The sequence below is a fragment of the Pholcus phalangioides genome, unplaced genomic scaffold (genome assembly GCF_987345545.1).
Source record: "Pholcus phalangioides strain wild (caught in Gottingen) unplaced genomic scaffold, Ppha-v1.0 ptg000010l_1, whole genome shotgun sequence".
NCBI classification, from domain to species: Eukaryota; Metazoa; Arthropoda; class Arachnida; order Araneae; family Pholcidae; genus Pholcus; species Pholcus phalangioides.
In genome coordinates this window covers 14,851,995-14,858,308 of record NW_028301603.1, presented here as the reverse complement: position 1 = coordinate 14,858,308, position 6,314 = coordinate 14,851,995, and positions in this window count along the sequence as shown.

The following is a 6,314-nucleotide window of genomic DNA, read 5'->3' as shown; positions in this document are numbered from 1 at the left end:
TCGTCCATTTCACCTGTAGCCATTGGATATAACAGTACGCCGTATGCGAAATCTTTACCATTTTTCGCTGTATATCCAATGAGTATAGGTGAAATGAGCGACTTCAGTGACATGGGCAGAGATGCGTGCATCCCCAGCATCAAAGGTGAAGTCGACTGAGCTAATGCATAGATGAATTGACATCGTGTCCCCCCCCCCAGACTTTCAAGTCTATCCCCGCCTATGTTTAGTGAAGTCACGAGATTCGCGCGGAGGCTTTCTGCTATAGGTGGTGTTGATTCAGAGCTGCCCTTGGGTGATAGCGGCCACGCCGAGGCGCAGATTTCGAGGACAAGTTTTGTGCCCAAAGATTTGCGAGGGTTTTTAAACTGACGATTGATGAAAAGAAATTATACAGCACTTCCCTTCCGTAGGGGGCCGTTCAAGTATTACGTTAGTAAAATTTTAGCCATTTTTGACCCCCCCCCCCCTTGTCAGCAAAATTTCATTAGATCTGCCCCTCTGAATCCTAACTCATATTTTCATAAAGGGTGGTTGATGACGTTAGCATTATCCAATTCCCCCCATCGATGATGACGTAATACTTGAACGGCCCCAGGGAATTTTCAACAACTGTGAGGCCCTCCTAAATCCGAGTTCCTTTGTTAGGCTGTCAGGCCGTTACTAGTCCACGGTATTCAGAAAAGTGTTCACTAATTGGAAACGCTCTTTATTGGAAGTTCCACTTGAGTAGAAAATTAGAGAAAATCATTCGGGTACCGCGAAAGGCACCCCACACAATCAGGACCAGATCTAATTAAGACGCCTTCATATACTAGAGTATTAAGGAGTTCTAGATCTAATTGGAGGGGGGGGGGTGAATGGTATTCTCAAAATGGGTGCGGTTTTCTCGGATTGTATGTTTCATCCTGGGGCAAGATGGGCCCATGCTTTGAATAGCCCTGCTTGGGGGACAACTTGTGTTCTTGAATTCTGGGGATTTTGGCGACGATTGGTCAAAGCGTGTAAATATGTTAAAACAAACCACGAAAACTCATATCAATGAAGAGCTGCTTCCGAATTGAAAAATTTTTCCCCAGGGAAAAAAAAAAATTCCTTGGACAGAAAAGGCGAATTTTTTACAACGTAGGACAGGCACCTTCAACCCGTTGCTCGCGAGCACCACGGTGCTTCCCTGAAGTACCCAGAGTGCTCGATGCATGTGTCCGATTTCGTTCTCGCGAGCACTTGATCAACGTCCCTTGTACAAAATTGGTATGCCAAACTTCACATTAAGGGTGGTGTTCTTTCGATGATTGGTACAGGCAAAGTGCTCGCGACTAGAAAAAGGTTAAAGCTGTCTGACGTAGGATATTTTAAATGACATCAAAAAGAAGGACGTCTGGTAACCCTACCCTTCCGCAAAGTAATTTTTCTGGGGCCCTCGATCTGGACAGAAATACTTGCTATCCAATAATTCACACGCTCATTGTCAAAAATTTTGGCCAGATCGCATTTTTATGAAGCACTTGAGACCTCGGGTAACGCCCGTGTGTTAGGACCGTTCTGCCCTTCCTACTCCTCTTAAGTATTGTACACCCACGTTGAGTTGGCCTCTGGCTACGTCACGATGGGCGGTTCCATTTATCTTTCGGTATGAAGGTCGCAGGTTGGTATTTTTCATTGGCGTCTTTTGCGCTATTTTAGCGAGTTTTTCTCTTCCCCCTTTTTTCTTCTGTTTCTCCCCTCTTTGGAAAATGAACCCTTCCTTCGCACGTCAAGGCCAGAGGCCAACTCAGTATGGGCCATGACCCCCCACTAGGGGTGGGCTGACAAGGCTCCAGCCCCGGGACAATTTTCACAATTTTTTTGCTTTTTCACGCTAAAAATTCATAAAGGGACCCCTGTGCAAGTCTTGTCGGGGGGGCCCTCAAAAGATCCCAGCCTAGGGGGCTCTGCTCCAGGATGTGGGGAGCCATGGTATGGCATACAATACACGATTTTAGCTGTTGGTGAGCAAATTCTCAAAATGATTGTTACAGCGGATTTACTCAAAATGGATTAATAGTTTCTCTTGAAAAACTTTTCCTTATTGTCCTGTAGCAGGCTGGGCCTGGGTTTGAATGGTGGTGTCTGCCCTCTTTGGAGGACACTTGGGTTCTTGTATTCTGGGAATTTAGACGGTGAGCGGTGTGTCAACAAGTGGGGGACACCCACACACACAAACCCTCATGTCTATGAAAAGATGTTTCAGACTGGAAAAAGAAAAGTTAAATAATTCCAGACACCTGAAAAGGAGGGGAAAAGGGCAGTGCCGTCTTAAGGTGTGGGTCCACCCGGGGGCCTGAGATCTAGTTGAAATTTACGGGACTTTGTTTGGTAGGGCCTCAGAAAAAGTGTATCATTGGCCCGGGGGCCCATGATACTCTTAAGACGGCCCTGGAAAAGGGTGAATTTTCTAAAACGTAGGAGGACGTCTGGTAACAATATATTTTAACAACAAAAATCGGTAGGGCCAAAATTACGGGAAAATACGGGTTATAGTGTCACCCATGGCCCCCACAAGGGGTGGGCTGACAAGGCTCCGGCCCGGGAGGATTTTTATCATTTTTTGTTTTTTCACGCTATAAATTCATCTTGGGAGGGCCCGTAAAAGATCCCAGCCTGGGGGCCCTGCTTCAGGATGTGGGGGCCATGGTGTCACCCTATATTGAGGTTACCAACGGGTTTCCTTTTTCATGTCATTTTCAAGCGTCCTCCTTATGGTTTGGAAAATTCACCTTTTTGTCCTCCTCTTCATGTTTCTGGAATTATTTTTCCTTTTTTTCTGGGGAATTTTTTTTCTACACTTTGAAAACATATATATATATATATATATATATATATATATGTATGTATTTTTGTATTTTTTTCCCCCCACACTCATTGACCAATAGGCGTCGAAATTTCCCATAATTTTTCTGTTTCTGCTTTTTTTTAGCGGTTCTATTTTATAGGAGGGGAAAATTATTATCCTAGCCGTTTATTCGTCAGAATAGTGGCGCCATCTGTTGTGGGAATTGGGATAAGTGACGTCACAACGTGCGGACAGGCGTCCTCTTTTCTAAAGGCGCAGTTCAAGTATTACGTAAGCAAATTATTAGAAAATTTTGACCCCCCCTCCCCCCCCCCCTTGTCAGCAAAACGCCGATTCCCCCCCCCCCTCCGTCAGCATAATTTTGTCATCAGCTCTGCCCCTCTGAATCCTAACTCATTTTCATAAAGGGTGGTTGCTGACGTAAGCATTATCCAAACCCCCCCCCCTCCCCCGTGATCAAAAGTCAGCAAATCGGAAACCCCCTTCCCCGTGTGCACTTCCCAGGGGCTCCGCGGCGACTCAAGGAAAATAAATATGCAAATTTGACAGATAAATAAAAAAAAGAGGCCTACGGAGTTCCGCCGTAAAAATTATATACGGAAAAGGCTCCTCGAGTCAAATAGAGCTCCGATAGAAAAATTATGTACTGAAAAGGGCTCCGCGAGTCAAAAATGGTTGAGAACCGCTGGTCTAGAACGTAATCGAACACGATCCATTGAGAGGGAATGGCATTTAAATTAATTTTACAAAATTCATAAATTATTAATAATAATTAGCGCGTGGTCCACCCACCTGCTGACACTTCATCGTGGCTGGAACCATATTGAACAGACATAAATTTTTGTCATACTTTTAAAGCGCTCCATCAATCTCTTTATCAAATATACGTTGCAATTCGATAACTTTGATCATTTTTCGAATTTTTTATTGCTGTTTTTGTTTAATTAATGTAAATTAATAGAAGTAAAGGAATCAAGGACTGGAATTCCATGACTCCCACAAGGGTGGGGCTGACAGGCAGGATAGTCTTAGGAGCATCATGGTCCCCGAGCCAAGGAATTCTTTGGAGGACCTACCTGAAAAATTCAACTACGTCTCGTTTTTCTGAGGCACCTCTTCTCTTGAGGCCCTTCGGGCACGGTCCGGGGTGGGGGAAGCGTGCGTTAAGACGGTATTGCATAAGGTTCGCACCAGGCGTCCTCTTTTTTCAGTTCTGAATCTGGTGACCCTATCCGAAGACCACATAATCAGTATTTTCACTTATTTGCTCGATCATCCATATTGTCCGAATGTTTTTGTGGAAAGAATTTTTTTCTACATAAAAATCGATTACTGCAAATGTACGAATTTTGTTAGTGAATGAATTTTGTCTCATAAAAAAATTTTATGCTAAAAAATAACTCTCTCTCTCTTTTCATCATCGCACGAGTTGCCTGAAATTCCGAGATTAGATGGCGGCACCAACAGTATATAAATCAAGCCTCCATCGAGCTTATGTTACTGGAGAGAGTATGACAGCGGTCTCCACCTTGGCAGTGTTGAAAACTAAGGCGACTGTAGAAGGACAGGGCCCTTATATAGTGGCTATACTGAGACATCATCTTTCGTCGTAACATCACGTGACTCGGTGAAAACAAACACGATCCCCGTTATTTTCTTATGGCATAAATAAGAGTTCAAAACAATAAATAAAAAATAATTTCAGCATCGATGAGATAATTCCAAAATTAATGAAAGAGATAATTTCAGCATTGATAAAAGTGATAATTACAAAATTAATGAAAGAGAGAATTTCAGCATTGATAAAAGTGATAATTACAAAATTAATGAATAATAAAATTTATCAAAGATAATTCCAGAATGAAGGAAAGAGATAATTCCAAAATCAATGAAAAATAGATAATTCCAAATTTAGTGAAAAAGAGATAATTCCAAAATTAATGAAAGAGACAATTCCAGAATTAATGAGATATAATTTCAGAATTAATGAGAAATAATTTCAGCATTAATGAAAGAAATAATTTCAGCATTAATGAAAGAAATAATTTCAGAATCAATGAAAGAAATAATTCCAGCATTGATTCCAGTATATTAATGAAATAAATAATTTTATCTTTTTTCACCTTTATATGAGTTCTTTATCCTTTTTTTTAATCTTTGAAACCTAATATTTACAGACCAAACTGTACATTTCTATGTGCAAATTGCCAGGCGGGAACTTTGTTTTCACCGAGTCTCTACAAGTGGAGTGAAGACTGTGCGAGCCGTCGCCCTACGCGACCGCATCACCCTTTTTGAGCGAGATAGGCAAAACATTTCCTGAACGTGTTAATCCAATGGGGCAATTCCAAATACGAGACCTGTATATTCAGTTTTTTTTTTCACTTTTCGGCCAATAATTACGCATTATTTATCCTAAATTTTTTTTTATAAAAATGAATACTTCCTTTTGTACAAGAAAAATACTTTTTTTTTCAAAAACTTAAGAGGAACTATTTTTTTTTTATAAAAACAACAACAAACATTTCTAACATTATGTTTTGCATTTTCGTGAAGGCTTCCGCTTCGAAAGTTCGTAGCTGCGAATTTTTCCGCGGATTAAGAACTTTCAATGCAAGAAATAAAATAAAAATTAGAGAAAAAAAACTACTTTTAATATTTCTTTCTAACGTTATATATACAGCAATGCACACACACAAGTTTTTCAATAAACAATTTACAAACAGATCCACAGAGAATAATTTGGAATATTAAAATCACATTGCACAAGAGCACTTATAAATGTTTGCTATCAAATAATTATTTAGTTACAATGCAAACTTTTGTCTAGTATTTTATACAAACTCTCTAAATTTGAAGGGATATTTTTTCCTCCAACATATGCAACTATTCACAGCATATAAGAAATTCTTCAACATTTTCATTAGATTTATTTTCATCATGACTACAGCTGTCATGTTTTCCCACATTGCAAAACAGGGGTGCCAGAAACTAACACCTTTTCCTCTAATTAAGACTGTAATATTACATACATAGCTCAGCAGTAATCAACAAATTTTGGAAAATGACTAGGTGGTGGCCCAAAATTTCAATAAAAGATTATTTCACAGGCATAATACATTAGAATTTAAATGAACTTGAAACTATCCAAAAAAAAAATGCATTAAACTGGAATTTTCACAATTATGGAGTCGAAGCTCAAGGAAGACCAGAGGTGCCAACATGAAGAAAACAGGGCATTGTGTATTCATTAATTGGGGAGTTGATATGGAAGAACATGTAAGTCACAAAAAATCTTACACGACAATAAAAATTATATGTAGGAAAGCCATAAACACTCACTGACATCGCCCTCTTTGAAGAGCTGCATAACTAAACTATTTCTTCTAGCGTTTCACTCGCTTTAACATTCCACTGGCACGGCTTCGTATCATTATCTACAAGAAAAATTTTAAATTTTTTGTGACTTTTTTTGGGA